The sequence below is a fragment of the Megalopta genalis genome, unplaced genomic scaffold (assembly GCF_051020955.1).
Source record: "Megalopta genalis isolate 19385.01 unplaced genomic scaffold, iyMegGena1_principal scaffold0034, whole genome shotgun sequence".
NCBI lineage: Eukaryota > Metazoa > Arthropoda > Insecta > Hymenoptera > Halictidae > Megalopta > Megalopta genalis.
Genome location: NW_027476103.1, coordinates 672,983 through 690,618, shown reverse-complemented (window position 1 = coordinate 690,618; position 17,636 = coordinate 672,983).

Genomic DNA, 17,636 nt, shown 5'->3' with positions numbered 1-17,636 from the left:
ATTCGCGCATTTGTTCATTTGTTCATTTGTTCATTTGTTCATTTGTTCATTTGTCCATTTGTTCATTTGTTCATATGTTCATTTGTTCAATTGTACAATTGTACATTTGTTCAATAGTACAATTGTTCATTTGATCAATTGTACAATTGTTCATTTGTTCAATTGTACAATTGTTCATTTGTTCATTTGTTCACTTGTTCATTTGTTCATTTGTTCATTTGTTCATTTGTTCATTTGTTCCTTTGTTCATTTGCTCATTTGTTCACTTGTTCTTTTGTTCACTTGATCATTTGTTCATTTGTTCTTTTATCCAATTCTTCATTTCTTCATTTGTACAATTGTACAATTGTTCATTTGTTCATTTGTTCATTTGTTCATTTGTTCATTTGTTCATTTCTTCAATTGTTCAATTGCTCAATTGTTCATTTGTCCAATTGTACAATTTTTCATTTGTTCAATTGTACAATTGTTCATTTGTTCATTCGTTCATTCGCTCATTTGTTCATTTGGTCATTTGTTCATTTGTTCATTTGTTCATTTGTTCATTTGTTCAATTGTTCAATTGTCAATTTGTTCAATTGTTAATTTGTCCAATTGTACAATTGCTCATTTGTTCAATTGTACAATTGTTCATTTGTTCAATTGTACAATTGTTCATTTGTTCATTTGTTCATTTGTTCACTTTGTACATTTGTTCATTTGTTCATTTGTTCATTTGTTCATTTGTTCATTTGTCCATTCGTTCATTTGTCCACTTGTTAATTTGTTCATTTGTTCATTTGTCCATTCGTTCATTTTTCCACTTGTTCATTTGTTCATATGTTCATTTGTTCAATTGTACAATTGTACAATTGTTCATTTGTTCATTTGTTCATTTGTTCATTTGTTCATTTGTTCATTTGTTCATTTGTTCATTTCTTCATATGTTCATTTGCTCATTTGTTCATTTGTTCATTTGTTCATTTGTTCAGTTGTTCAATTGTTCATTTGTTCAATTGTACAATTGTTCATTTGTTCAATTGTTCATTTGTTCATTTGTTCAATTGTACAATTGCTCATTTGTTCAATTGTACAATTGTTAATTTGTTCAATTGTACAATTGCTCATTTGTTCAATTGTTCAATTGTTCATTTGTTCAATTGTACAATTGTTCATTAGTTCAATTGTACAATTGTTCATTTGTTCAATTGTACAATTGTTCAGTTGTTCATTTGCCCATTCGTACATTTATTCACTTGTTCATTTGTTCATTTGTTGATTTGTTCATTTGTTCATTTGTTCACTTGTTCATTTGTTCATTTGTTCATTTGTCCATTCGTTCATTTGTCCACTTGTTAATTTGTTCATTTGTTCATTTGTTCATTCGTTCATTGGTTCATTTGTTCAATTGTACAATTGTACAGTTGTTGATTTGTTCAATTGTACATTTGTTCATTAGTTCACTTGTTCGTTTGTTCATTTGATCATTTGTTTATTTATTCATTTGTTCATTTTTTCAATTTATCATTTGTTCATTCGTTCATTCGTTCATTCGTTCATTTGTTTCTTTTTGTTCATTTGTCCATTTGTTCATTTGTTCATTTGTTCATCCGTTCATTCGTTCATTCGTTCATTCGTTCATTTGTTCAATTGTACAATTGTACAATTGTTCATTTGTTCATTTGTACATTCGTTCATTTGATCATTTGTTCACTTGTTCATTTGTTCATTTGTTCATTTGTTCATTTGTTCATTTGTTCACTTGTTCATTTGTTCATTTGTTCATTTGTTCATTTGTTTTTTTGTCCATTCGTTCATTTGTCCACTTGTTCATTTGTTCATTTGTTCATTTGTCCATTCGTTCATTTTTCCACTTGTTCATTTGTTCATATGTTCATTTGTTCAATTGTACAATTGTACAATTGTTCATTTGTTCATTTGTTCATTTGTTCATTTGTTCATTTCTTCATATGTTCATTCGTTCATTTGTTCATTTGTTCATTTGCTCATTTGTTCACTTGTTCTTTTGTTCACTTGATCATTTGATCATTTGTTCTTTTATCCAATTCTTCATTTCTTCATTTGTACAATTGTACAATTGTTCATTTGTTCATTTGTTCATTTGTTCATTTGTTCATTTGTTCATTTGTTCTTTGTTCATTTCTTCAATTGTTCAATTGCTCAATTGTTCATTTGTCCAATTGTACAATTTTTCATTTGTTCAGTTGTACAATTGTTAATTTGTTCATTCGTTCATTCGCTCATTTGTTCATTTGGTCATTTGTTCATTTGTTCATTTGTTCATTTGTTCATTTGTTCAATTGTTCAATTGTCAATTTGTTCAATTGTTCAAATGTTCATTTGTTCAATTGTACAATTGTTCATTTGTTCATTCGTTCATTCGCGCATTTGTTCATTTGTCCACTTGTTCATTTGTTCATTTGTTCATTTGTCCATTCGTTCATTTTTCCACTTGTTCATTTGTTCATATGTTCATTTGTTCAATTGTACAATTGTACAATTGTTCATTTGTTCATTTGTTCATTTGTTCATTTGTTCATTTGTTCATTTGTTCATTTGTTCCTTTGTTCATTTGCTCATTTGTTCACTTGCTCTTTTGTTCACTTGATCATTTGTTCATTTGTTCTTTTATCCAATTCTTCATTTCTTCATTTGTACAATTGTACAATTGTTCATTTGTTCATTTGTTCATTTGTCCATTTGTTCATTTCTTCAATTGTTCAATTGCTCAATTGTTCGTTTGTCCAATTGTACAATTTTTCATTTGTTCATTCGTTCATTCGCTCATTTGTTCATTTGGTCATTTGTTCATTTGTTCATTTGTTCAATTGTTCAATTGTCAATTTGTTCAATTGTTAATTTGTCCAATTGTACAATTGCTCATTTGTTCAATTGTACAATTGTTCATTTGTTCACTTGTTCATTTGTTCATTTGTTCATTTGTTCATTTGTTCATTTGTTCACTTGTTCATTTGTTCATTTGTTCATTTGTTCATTTGTTTTTTTGTCCATTCGTTCATTTGTCCACTTGTTCATTTGTTCATTTGTTCATTTGTCCATTCGTTCATTTTTCCACTTGTTCATTTGTTCATATGTTCATTTGTTCAATTGTACAATTGTACAATTGTTCATTTGTTCATTTGTTCATTTGTTCATTTGTTCATTTCTTCATATGTTCATTCGTTCATTTGTTCATTTGTTCATTTGCTCATTTGTTCACTTGTTCTTTTGTTCACTTGATCATTTGTTCATTTGTTCTTTTATCCAATTCTTCATTTCTTCATTTGTACAATTGTACAATTGTTCATTTGTTCATTTGTTCATTTGTTCATTTGTTCATTTGTTCATTTGTTCATTTCTTCAATTGTTCAATTGCTCAATTGTTCATTTGTCCAATTGTACAATTTTTCATTTGTTCAATTGTACAATTGTTCATTTGTTCATTCGTTCATTCGCTCATTTGTTCATTTGGTCAATTGTTCATTTGTTCATTTGTTCATTTGTTCATTTGTTCATTTGTTCAATTGTTCAATTGTCAATTTGTTCAATTGTTAATTTGTCCAATTGTACAATTGCTCATTTGTTCATTTGTACAATTGTTCATTTGTTCAATTGTACAATTGTTCATTTGTTCATTTGTCCATTCGTTCATTTGTCCAGTTGTTCATTTGTTCATTTGTTCACTTGTTCATTTGTTCATTTGTTCATTTGATCATTTGTTCATTTGTTCATTTGTTCATTTGTTCATTTGTTCAATTGTTCAATTGTTCAAATGTTCATTTGTTCAATTGTACAATTGTTCATTTGTTCATTCGTTCATTCGCGCATTTGTTCATTTGTTCATTTGTTCATTTGTTCATTTGTTCATTTGTCCATTTGTTCATTTGTTCATTTGTTCATTTGTTCATATGTTCATTTGTTCAATTGTACAATTGTACATTTGTTCAATAGTACAATTGTTCTTTTGTTCAATAGTACAATTGTTCATTTGTTCAATTGTACAATTGTTCATATGTTCAATTGTACAATTGTTCATTTGTTCATTTGTTCATTCGTTCATTTGTTCATTTGTTCATTTGTTCACTTGTTCACTTGTTCATTTGTTCAATCGTTCATTTGTTCATTTGTTCATTTTTCATTCGTTCATTCGCTCATTTGTTCATTTGGTCATTTGTTCATTTGTTCATTTGTTCATTTGTTCAATTGTACAATTGTTCATTTGTCCATTTGTCCATTTGTTCATTTGTTCATTTGTTCATTTGTTCATTTGTTCATTTGTTCATTTGTTCATTTGTTCATTTGTTCATTTGTTCATTTGTTCATTTGTTCACTTTGTACATTTGTTCATTTGTTCATTTGTTCATTTGTTCATTTGTCCATTCGTTCATTTGTCCACTTGTTAATTTGTTCATTTGTTCATTTGTTCATTCGTTCATTGGTTCATTTGTTCAATTGTACAATTGTACAGTTGTTGATTTGTTCAATTGTACATTTGTTCATTTGTTCACTTGTTCGTTTGTTCATTTGATCATTTGTTTATTTATTCATTTGTTCATTTTTTCAATTTATCATTTGTTCATTCGTTCATTCGTTCATTCGTTCATTTGTTACTTTTTGTTCATTTGTTCATTTGTTCATTCGTTCATTCGTTCATTCGTTCATTTGTTCAATTGTACAATTGTACAATTGTACAATTGTACAATTGTTCATTTGTTCATTTGTTCATTTGTTCATTTGTTCATTTGTTCAATTGTTCAATTGTTCAAATGTTCATTTGTTCAATTGTACAATTGTTCATTTGTTCATTCGTTCATTCGCGCATTTGTTCATTTGTTCATTTGTTCATTTGTTCATTTGTTCAATTGTACAATTGTTCATTTGTCCATTTGTCCATTTGTTCATTCGTACATTTGTTCATTTGTTCATTTCTTAATATGTTCATTCGCTCATTTGTTCATTTGTTCATTTGTTCAATTGTTCAATTGTTCAATTGTTCATTTGTTCAATTGTACAATTGTTCATTTGTTCAATTGTACAATTGTTCATTTGTTCAATTGTACAATTGTTCATTTGTTCAATTCTACAATTGTTCATTTGTTCAATTGTACAATTGTTCATTTGTTCAATTGTACAATTGTTCATTTGTTCAATTGTACAATTGTTCATTTGTTCAATTATACAATTGTTCAATTGTTCAATTGTTTAATTGTTCATTTGTTCAATTGTACAATTGTTCATTTGTTCAATTGTGCAATTGTTCATTTGTTCATTCGTTCATTTTTTCATTTGTTCATTTGTTCATTTGTTCATTTGTTCCTTTGTTCATTTGCTCATTTGTTCACTTGTTCATTTGTTCATTTGTTCTTTTGTCCAATTCTTCATTTCTTCATTTGTACAATTGTACAATTGTTCATTTGTTCATTTGTTCATTTGTTCATTTGTTCATTTGTTCAATTGTTCAATTGCTCAATTGTTTATTTGTTCAATTGTACAATTTTTCATTTGTTCAATTGTACAATTGTTCATTTGTTCAATTGTACAATTGTTCATTTGTTCAATTGTACAATTGTTCATTTGTTCAATTGTACAATTGTTCATTTGTTCAATTGTACAATTGTTCATTTGTTCAATTGTACAATTGTTCATTTGTTCAATTGTACAATTGTTCATCTGTTCAATTGTACAATTGTTCATTTTTTCATTTGTTCACTTGTTCACTTGTTCATTTGTTCATTTGTTGTTTTGTCCAATCCTTCATTTCTTCATTTGTTCAATTGTACAATTGTTTATTTGTTCATTTGTACATTTGTTCATTTGTTCAATTGTCAATTGTTCATTTGTTCTATTGTACAATTGTTCCTTTGTTCAATTGTACAATTGTACAATTGTTCATTTGTTCATTTGTTCATTTGTTCATTTGTTCATTTCTTCATATGTTCATTCGTTCATTTGTTCATTCGTTCATTCGTTCATTCGTTCATTTGTTCAATTGTACAATTGTACAATTGTACAATTGTTCATTTGTTCATTTGTTCATTCGTTCATTTGTTCATTTGTTCACTTGTTCATTTGTTCATTTGTTCATTTGTTCACTTGTTCATTTGTTCATTTGTTCATTTGTTTTTTTGTCCATTCGTACATTTGTCCACTTGTTCATTTGTTCATTTGTTCATTTGTTCACTTGTTCATTTTTTCATTTGTTCATTTGTCCATTCGTTCATTTTTCCACTTGTTCATTTGTTCATATGTTCATTTGTTCAATTGTACAATTGTACAATTGTTCATTTGTTCATTTGTTCATTTGTTCATTTGTTCATTTGTTCCTTTGTTCATTTGCTCATTTGTTCACTTGTTCTTTTGTTCACTTGATCATTTGTTCATTTGTTCTTTTATCCAATTCTTCATTTCTTCATTTGAACAAGTGAACAAGTGAACAAATGAACAAGTGAACAATTGTACAATTGTACAATTGAACAAATGAACGAATGAACGAATGAACAAATGAACAAATAAACAAATGAACAAGTGGACAAATGAACGAATGGACAAATGAACAAATGAACAAATGAACAAGTGGACAAATGAACAATTGTACAATTGAACAAATGAACGAATGAACGAATGAACAAATGAACAAATGAACAAATGGACAAATGAACAAATGAACAAATGAACGACTGAACAAATGAACAAATAAACATATGAACAAATGAACAAATGGACAAATGAACAATTGTACAATTGTACAGTTGTTGATTTGTTCAATTGTACATTTGTTCATTTGTTCACTTGTTCGCTTGTCCATTTGATCATTTGTTTATTTATTCATTCGTCCATTTTTTCAATTTATCATTTGTTTATTCGTTCATTCGTTCATTCGTTCATTTGTTTCTTTTTGTTCATTTGTCCATTTGTTCATTTGTTCATTTGTTCATTCGTTCATTCGTTCATTCGTTCATTTGTTCAATTGTACAATTGTACAATTGTTCATTTGTTCATTTGTTCATTCGTTCATTTGTTCATTTGTTCACTTGTTCATTTGTTCATTTGTTCATTTGTTCATTTGTTCATTTGTTCATTTCTTCATATGTTCATTCGTTCATTTGTTCATTTGTTCATTCGTTCATTCGTTCATTCGTTCATTTGTTCAATTGTACAATTGTACAATTGTTCATTTGTTCATTTGTTCATTCGTTCATTTGTTCATTTGTTCACTTGTTCATTTGTTCATTTGTTCATTTGTTCACTTGTTCATTTGTTCATTTGTTTTTTTGTCCATTCGTACATTTGTCCACTTGTTCATTTGTTCATTTGTTCATTTGTTCACTTGTTCATTTGTTCATTTGTTCATTTGTTCATTGGTCCATTCGTTCATTTTTCCACTTGTTCATTTGTTCATATGTTCATTTGTTCAATTGTACAATTGTACAATTGTTCATTTGTTCATTTGTTCATTTGTTCATTTGTTCATTTGTTCATTTGTTCATTTGTTCATTTGTTCATTTGTTCATTTGTTCATTTGTTCATTTGTTCATTTGTTCATTTGTTCAATTGTTCAATTGTTCAATTGATCATTTGTTCAATTGTACAATTGTTCATTTGTTCATTTGTTCAATTGATCATTTGTTCAATTGTACAATTGTTCATTTGTTCAATTGTACAATTGTTTTTTGTTCATTTGTTCAATTGTCCAATTGTTCATTTGCTCAATTGTACAATTGTTCATTTGTCCATTCGTTCATTTGTCCACTTGTTCATTTGTTCATTTGTTCACTTTTTGATTTGTTCATTTGTCCATTCGTTCATTCGTTCATTTGTTCATTTGTTCATTCGTTCATTCGTTCATTCGTTCATTCGTTCATTTGTTCAATTGTACAATTGTACAATTGTTCATTTGTTCATTTGTTCAATTGTTCATTTGTTCATTTGTTCAATTGTTCAATTGCTCAATTGTTCATTTGTTCAAAAGTACAATTTTTCATTTGTTCAATTGTACAATTGTTCATTTGTTCAATTGTTCAATTGCTCAATTGTTCATTTGTTCAATTGTTCAATTGCTCAATTGCTCAATTGTTCATTTGTTCAATTGTACAATTGTTCATTTGTTCATTTGTTCAATTGTACAATTGTTCATTTGTTCATTTGTTCAATTGTACAATTGTACAACTGTTGATTTGCTCATTTGTTCATTTGTTCATTTGTTCAATTGTACAATTGTTCATTTGTTCATTTGTTCATTTGTTCATTTGTTCAATTGTACAATTGTTCATTTGTTCAATTGTACAATTGTTCATTTGTTCAATTGTACAATTGTTCATTTGTTCAATTGTACAATTGTTCATTTGTTCAATTGTACAATTGTTCATTTGTTCAATTGTACAATTGTTCATTTGTTCAATTGTACAATTGTTCATTTGTTCAATTGTACAATTGTTCATTTGTTCAATTGTACAATTTTTCATTTGTTCAATTGTACAATTGTTCATTTGTTCAATTGTACAATTGTTCATTTGTTCAATTGTACAATTGTTCATTTGTTCAATTGTACAATTGTTCATTTGTACAATTGTTCATTTGTTCATTTGTTCATTTGTTCATTTGTTCATTTGTCCATTTGTTCACTTGTTCACTTGTTCATTTGTTCATTTGTTCATATGTTCATTTGTTCAATTGTACAATTGTTCATTTGTTCAATTGTACAATTGTTCATTTGTTCAATTGTACAATTGTTCATTTGTTCAATTGTACAATTGTTCATTTGTTCAATTGTACAATTGTTCATTTGTTCAATTGTACAATTGTTCATTTGTTCAATTGTACAATTGTTCATTTGTTCAATTGTACAATTGTTCATTTGTTCAATTGTACAATTGTTCATTTGTTCAATTGTACAATTGTTCATTTGTTCAATTGTACAATTGTTCATTTTTTCATTTGCTCACTTGTTCACTTGTTCATTTGTTCATTTGTTCTTTTGTCCATTTCTTCATTTCTTCATTTGTTCAATTGTACAATTGTTTATTTGTTCATTTGTACATTTGTTCATTTGTTCAATTGTCAATTGTTCATTTGTTCTATTGTACAATTGTTCCTTTGTTCAATTGTACAATTGTACAATTGTTCATTTGTTCATTTGTTCATTTGTTCATTTGTTCATTTCTTCATATGTTCATTCGTTCATTTGTTCATTCGTTCATTCGTTCATTCGTTCATTTGTTCAATTGTACAATTGTACAATTGTTCATTTGTTCATTTGTTCATTCGTTCATTTGTTCATTTGTTCACTTGTTCATTTGTTCATTTGTTCATTTGTTCACTTGTTCATTTGTTCATTTGTTCATTTGTTTTTTTGTCCATTCGTACATTTGTCCACTTGTTCATTTGTTCATTTGTTCATTTGTTCATTTGTTCACTTGTTCATTTTTTCATTTGTTCATTTGTCCATTCGTTCATTTTTCCACTTGTTCATTTGTTCATATGTTCATTTGTTCAATTGTACAATTGTACAATTGTTCATTTGTTCATTTGTTCGTTTGTTCATTTGTTCATTTGTTCATTTGTTCATTTGTTCATTTGTTCATTTGTTCCTTTGTTCATTTGCTCATTTGTTCACTTGTTCTTTTGTTCACTTGATCATTTGTTCATTTGTTCTTTTATCCAATTCTTCATTTCTTCATTTGAACAAGTGAACAAGTGAACAAATGAACAAGTGAACAATTGTACAATTGTACAATTGAACAAATGAACGAATGAACGAATGAACAAATGAACAAATGAACAAATAAACAAATGAACAAGTGGACAAATGAACGAATGGACAAATGAACAAATGATCAAATGAACAAGTGGACAAATGAACAATTGTACAATTGAACAAATGAACGAATGAACGAATGAACAAATGAACAAATGAACAAATGGACAAATGAACAAATGAACAAATGAACGACTGAACAAATGAACAAATAAACATATGAACAAATGAACAAATGGACAAATGAACAATTGTACAATTGTACAGTTGTTGATTTGTTCAATTGTACATTTGTTCATTTGTTCACTTGTTCGTTTGTCCATTTGATCATTTGTTTATTTATTCATTCGTCCATTTTTTCAATTTATCATTTGTTTATTCGTTCATTCGTTCATTCGTTCATTTGTTTCTTTTTGTTCATTTGTCCATTTGTTCATTTGTTCATTTGTTCATTCGTTCATTCGTTCATTCGTTCATTCGTTCATTTGTTCAATTGTACAATTGTACAATTGTTCATTTGTTCATTTGTTCATTCGTTCATTTGTTCATTTGTTCACTTGTTCATTTGTTCATTTGTTCATTTGTTCATTTGTTCATTTGTTCATTTCTTCATATGTTCATTCGTTCATTTGTTCATTTGTTCATTCGTTCATTCGTTCATTCGTTCATTTGTTCAATTGTACAATTGTACAATTGTTCATTTGTTCATTTGTTCATTCGTTCATTTGTTCATTTGTTCACTTGTTCATTTGTTCATTTGTTCATTTGTTCACTTGTTCATTTGTTCATTTGTTTTTTTGTCCATTCGTACATTTGTCCACTTGTTCATTTGTTCATTTGTTCATTTGTTCACTTGTTCATTTGTTCATTTGTTCATTTGTTCATTTGTCCATTCGTTCATTTTTCCACTTGTTCATTTGTTCATATGTTCATTTGTTCAATTGTACAATTGTACAATTGTTCATTTGTTCATTTGTTCATTTGTTCATTTGTTCATTTGTTCCTTTGTTCATTTGCTCATTTGTTCACTTGTTCTTTTGTTCACTTGATCATTTGTTCATTTGTCCTTTTATCCAATTCTTCATTTCTTCATTTGTACAATTGTACAATTGTTCATTTGTTCATTTGTTCATTTGTTCATTTCTTCAATTGTTCAATTGCTAAATTGTTCATTTGTCCAATTGTACAATTTTTCATTTGTTCAATTGTACAATTGTTCATTTGTTCATTCGTTCATTCGCTCATTTGTTCATTTGTTCATTTGTTCATTTGTTCATTTGTCCATTTGTTCATTTGTTCATTTGTTCATTTGTTCATATGTTCATTTGTGCAATTGTACAATTATTCATTTGTTCATTTGTCCATACGTTTATTTGTCCACTTGTTCATTTGTTCATTTGTACATTTGTTCATTTGTTCACTTGTTCATTTGTCCATTTGTTCATTTGTTCATTTGTCCATTCGTTCATTTGTCCACTTGTTCATTTGTTCATTTGTTCATTTGTTCATTTGTTCATTCGTTCATTGGTTCATTTGTTCAATTGTACAATTGTACAATTGTTGATTTGCTCATTTGTTCATTTGTTCATTTGTTCACTTGTTCATTTGTTCATGTGTTCATTTGTTCATTTGTTCATTTGTTCATTTGTTCAATTGTTCAATTGCTCAATTGTTCATTTGTTCAATTGTACAATTTTTCATTTGTTCAATTGTACAATTGTTAAATTGTTCATTCGTTCATTCGCTCATTTGTTCATTTGGTCATTTGTTCATTTGTTCATTTGTCCATTTGTTCACTTGTTCATTTGTTCATTTGTTCATATGTTCATTTGTTCAATTGTACAATTGTTCATTTGTTCATTTGTTCAATTGTACAATTGTTCATTTGTTCATTTGTTCAATTGTACAATTGTACAACTGTTGATTTGCTCATTTGGTCATTTGTTCATTTGTTCATTTGTCCATTTGTTCACTTGTTCATTTGTTCATTTGTTCATATGTTCATTTGTTCAATTGTACAATTGTTCATTTGTTCATTTGTTCAATTGTACAATTGTTCATTTGTTCAATTGTACAATTGTTCATTTGTTGAATTGTACAATTGTTCATTTATTCAATTGTTCAATTGTTCATTTGTTCATTCGTTCATTTGTTCATTTGTTCACTTGTTCATTTGTTCATTTGATCATTTGTTCACTTGTTCATTTGTTCATTTGTTCATTTGTTCATTTGTTCATTTGTTCATTTGTTCATTTGTTCATTTGTTCATTTGTTCATTTGTTCATTTGTTCATTTGTTCAATTGTTCAATTGTTCAATTGATCATTTGTTCAATTGTACAATTGTTCATTTGTTCATTTGTTCAATTGATCATTTGTTCAATTGTACAATTGTTCATTTGTTCAATTGTACAATAGTTTTTTGTTCATTTGTTCAATTGTACAATTGTTCATTTGCTCAATTGTACAATTGTTCATTTGTCCATTCGTTCATTTGTCCACTTGTTCATTTGTTCATTTGTTCACTTGTTGATTTGTTCATTTGTCCATTCGTTCATTCGTTCATTTGTTCATTTGTTCATTCGTTCATTCGTTCATTCGTTCATTCGTTCATTTGTTCAATTGTACAATTGTACAATTGTTCATTTGTTCATTTGTTCAATTGTTCATTTGTTCATTTGTTCAATTGTTCAATTGCTCAATTGTTCATTTGTTCAAAAGTACAATTTTTCATTTGTTCAATTGTACAATTGTTCATTTGTTCAATTGTTCAATTGCTCAATTGTTCATTTGTTCAATTGTTCAATTGCTCAATTGCTCAATTGTTCATTTGTTCAATTGTACAATTGTTCATTTGTTCATTTGTTCAATTGTACAATTGTTCATTTGTTCATTTGTTCAATTGTACAATTGTACAACTGTTGATTTGCTCATTTGTTCATTTGTTCATTTGTTCAATTGTACAATTGTTCATTTGTTCATTTGTTCATTTGTTCATTTGTTCAATTGTACAATTGTTCATTTGTTCAATTGTACAATTGTTCATTTGTTCAATTGTACAATTGTTCATTTGTTCAATTGTACAATTGTTCATTTGTTCAATTGTACAATTGTTCATTTGTTCAATTGTACAATTTTTCATTTGTTCAATTGTACAATTGTTCATTTGTTCAATTGTACAATTGTTCATTTGTTCAATTGTACAATTGTTCATTTGTTCAATTGTACAATTGTTCATTTGTTCAATTGTACAATTGTTCATTTGATCAATTGTACAATTGTTCTTTTGTTCAATTGTACAATTGTTCATTTGTTCAATTGTACAATTGTTCATTTGATCAATTGTAAAATTGATCATTTGTTCATTCGTTCATACGATCATTTGTTCATTTGTCCACTTGTTCAATTGTTCATTTGTTCAATTGTACAATTGTTCATTTGTTCATTCGTTCATTTGTTCATTTGTTCACTTGTTCATTTGTTCATTTGATCATTTGTTCACTTGTTCATTTGTTCATTTGTTCATTTGTTCATTTGTTCATTTGTTCAATTGTTCAATTGTTCAATTGATCATTTGTTCAATTGTACAATTGTTCATTTGTTCAATTGTACAATTGTTCATTTGATCAATTGTACAATTGTTCTTTTGTTCAATTGTACAATTGTTCATTTGTTCAATTGTACAATTGTTCATTTGTTCAATTGTAAAATTGATCATTTGTTCATTCGTTCATACGATCATTTGTTCATTTGTCCACTTGTTCATTTGTTCATTTGTTCATTCGTTCATTTGTTCAATTGTACAATTGTGCAATTGTTCACTTGTTCATTTGTTCATTTGTTCATTTGTTCATTCGATCATTGGTTCATTTGTTCATTTGTTCATTTGTTCATTTGTTCATTTCTTCATTTCTTCATTTGTTCATTTGATCAATTGTTCAATTGTTCATTTGTTCAATTGTACAATTGTTCATTTGATCAATTGTACAATTGTTCATTTGATCAATTGTACAATTGTTCATTTGTTAAATTGTACAATTGTTCATTTGTTCAATTGTACAATTGTTCATTTGATCAATTGTACAATTGTTCTTTTGTTCAATTGTACAATTGTTCATTTGTTCAATTGTACAATTGTTCATTTGTTCAATTGTAAAATTGATCATTTGTTCTTTTGGGCATTTGTTCATTCCTTCATTCGTTCATTTGTTCAATTGTACAATTGTACAATTGTTCATTTATTCATTGGTTCATTTGTACATTTGTACATTTGTTCATTTGTCCACTTGTTCATTTGTTCATTTGTTCATATGTTCATTTGTTCAATTGTACAATTGTTCATTTGTTCAATTGTACAATTGTTCATTTGATCAATTGTACAATTGTTCATTTGATCAATTGTACAATTGTTCATTTGCTCATTTGTTCATTTGTTCATTTGTTCAGTTGTTCAATTGTTCATTTGTTCAATTGTACAATTCTTCATTTGTTCAATTGTACAATTGTTCATTTGTTCAATTGTACAATTGTTCATTTGTTCAATTGTACAATTGTTCATTTGTTCAATTGTACAATTGTTCATTTGTTCAATTGTACAATTGTTCATTTGTTCAATTGTACAATTGTTCATATGTTCAATTGTACAATTGTTCATATGTTCAATTGAACAATTGTTCATTTGTTCATTCGTTCATTTGTTCACTTGTTCATTTGTTCATTTGTTCATTTTGTCATTTGTTCATTTGTTCACTTGTTCATTTGTTCATTTGATCATTTGTTCATTTGTTCATTTGTTCATTTGTTCATTTGTTCATTTGTTCATTTGTTCAATTGTTCATTTGTTCAATTGTACAATTGTTCATTTGTTCAATTGTACAATTGTTCATTTGTTCAATTGTACAATTGTTCATTTGTTCAATTGTTGATTTGTTCACTTGTTCATTTGTTCATTTGTTCATTTGTTCATATGTTCACTTGTTCATTTGTTCATTTGTTCATTTGATCATTTTTTCCATTCGTTCATTTGTCCACTTGTTCATTTGTTCATTTGTTCATTTGTTCTTTTGTTCATTCGTTCAATTGTTCAATTGTTCAATTGATCATTTGTTCAATTGTACAATTGTTCATTTGTTCATTTGTTCAATTGATCATTCGTTCATTTGTCCACTTGTTCATTTGTTCACTTGTTCATTTGTTCATTTGTTCTTTTGTCCAATTCTTCATTTCTTCATTTGTTCAATTGTCATTTGTTCATTTGTTTATTTGTTTTATTTGTTCATTTGTTCATTTGTTCATTTGTTCATTTGTTCACTTGTTCATTTGTTCGTTTGTTCAATTGTACAATTGTTCATTTGTTCAATTGTACAATTTTTCATTTGTCCATTTGTTCATTTGTTCATTTGTTTATTTGTTCATTTGTTCATTTCTTCATATGTTCATTCGCTCATTTGTTCATTTGTTCATTTGATCATTTGTTTATTTGTTCATTTGTTCATTTGTTCATTTGTTCATTTGTTCATTTGTTCTTTTGTTCATTCGTTCAATTGTTCAATTGTTCAATTGATCATTTGTTCAATTGAACAATTGTTCATTTGTTCATTCGTTCATTTGTTCATTCTGTTCATTTGTTCATTTGTTCACTTGTTCATTTGTTCATTTGATCATTTGTTCATTTGTTCATTTGTTCATTTGTTCATTTGTTCAATTGTTCATTTGTTCAATTGTACAATTGTTCATTTGTTCAATTGTACAATTGTTCACTTGTTCATTTGCCCATTCGTTCATTTGTCCACTTGTTCATTTGTTCATTTGTTCATTTGTTTACTTGTTCATTTGTTCATTTGTTCATTTGTCCATTCGTTCATTTGTCCACTTGTTCATTTGTTCAATTGTTCATTTGTTCATTCGTTCATTCGTTCATTCGTTCAATTGTCAATTGTTCATTTGTTCAATTGTACAATTGTTCATTTGTTCAATTGTATAATTGTTCATTTGTTCATTTGTTCTTTTGTTCATTTGTCCATTTGTCCATTTGTTCATTTGTTCATTTGTTCATTTGTTCATTTGTTCACTTTGTACATTTGTTAATTTGTTCATTTGTTCATTTGTTCATTTGTCCATTCGTTCATTTGTCCACTTGTTAATTTGTTCATTTGTTCATTTGTCCATTCGTTCATTTTTCCACTTGTTCATTTGTTCATATGTTCATTTGTTCAATTGTACAATTGTACAATTGTTCATTTGTTCATTTGTTCATTTGTTCATTTGTTCATTTGTTCATTTGTTCATTTCTTCATATGTTCATTTGCTCATTTGTTCATTTGTTCATTTGTTCATTTGTTCAATTGTACAATAGTTCATTTGTTCAATTGTACAATTGTTCATTTGTTCAATTGTTCATTTGTTCATTTGTTCAATTGTACAATTGCTCATTTGTTCAATTGTACAATTGCTCATTTGTTCAATTGTACAATTGTTCATTTGTTCAATTGTACAATTGCTCATTTGTTCAATTGTTCATTCGTTCATTTGTTCATTTGTTCAATTGTGCAATTGTTCATTAGCTCATTTGTTATTTTGTTCACTTGTTCATTTGTTCATTTGTTCATTTTGTCATTTGTTCATTTGTTCACTTGTTCATTTGTTCATTTGATCATTTGTTCATTTGTTCATTTGTTCATTTGTTCATTTGTTCATTTGTTCATTTGTTCAATTGTTCATTTGTTCAATTGTACAATTGTTCATTTGTTCAATTGTACAATTGTTCATTTGTTCAATTGTACAATTGTTCATTTGTTCAATTGTACAATTGTTCATTTGTTCAATTGTACAACTTTTCATTTGTCCATTTGTTCATTTGTTCATTTGTTTATTTGTTCATTTGTTCATTTCTTCATATGTTCATTCGCTCATTTGTTCATTTGTTCATTTGATCATTTGTTTATTTGTTCATTTGTTCATTTGTTCATTTGTTCATTTGTTCATTTGTTCATTCGTTCATTCGTTCATTCGCTCATTTGTTCATTTGGTCATTTGTTCATTTGTTCAATTGTTCATTTGTTCATTTGTTCATTTGTTCATTTGTTCACTTGTTCATTTTTTCATTTGTTCATTTGATCATTTGATCATTTGTTCATTTTTTCATTTTTTCATTTGTTCATTTGTTCATTCGTTCATTCGTTCATTCGTTCATTCGTTCATTTGTTCATTTGTTCATTTGTTCATTTGTTCTTTTGTACACTTGTTTTATTTGTTCATTTGTCCATTTGACCATTTGTTCATTTGTTCATTTGTTCGTTTGTTCTTTTGTTCATTTGTTCACTTGTTCATTTGTCCATTTGTTCTTTTGTCCAATTCTTCATTTCTTCATTTGTTCAATTATACAAATGTTCATTTGTTCATTTGTTCATTTGTTCATTTGTTCATTTGTTCATTTCTTCATTTGTTCAATTGTTCATTTGTTCATTTGTTCATTTGATCATTTGTTTATTTGTTCATTTGTTCATTTGTTCATTTGTTCATTTGTTCATTTGTTCATTTGTTCATTTGTTCATTCGTTCATTCGTTCATTCGCTCATTTGTTCATTTGGTCATTTGTTCATTTGTTCAATTGTTCATTTGTTCAATTGTACAATTGTACAATTGTTCATTTGTTCAATTGCACAATTGTTCATTTGTTCAATTGTACAATTGTTCATTTGATCAATTGTACAATTGTTCATTTGCTCATTTGTTCATTTGTTCATTTGTTTAGTTGTTCAATTGTTCATTTGTTCAATTGTACAATTCTTCATTTGTTCAATTGTACAATTGTTCATTTGTTCAATTGTACAATTGTTCATTTGTTCAATTGTACAATTGTTCATTTGTTCAATTGTACAATTG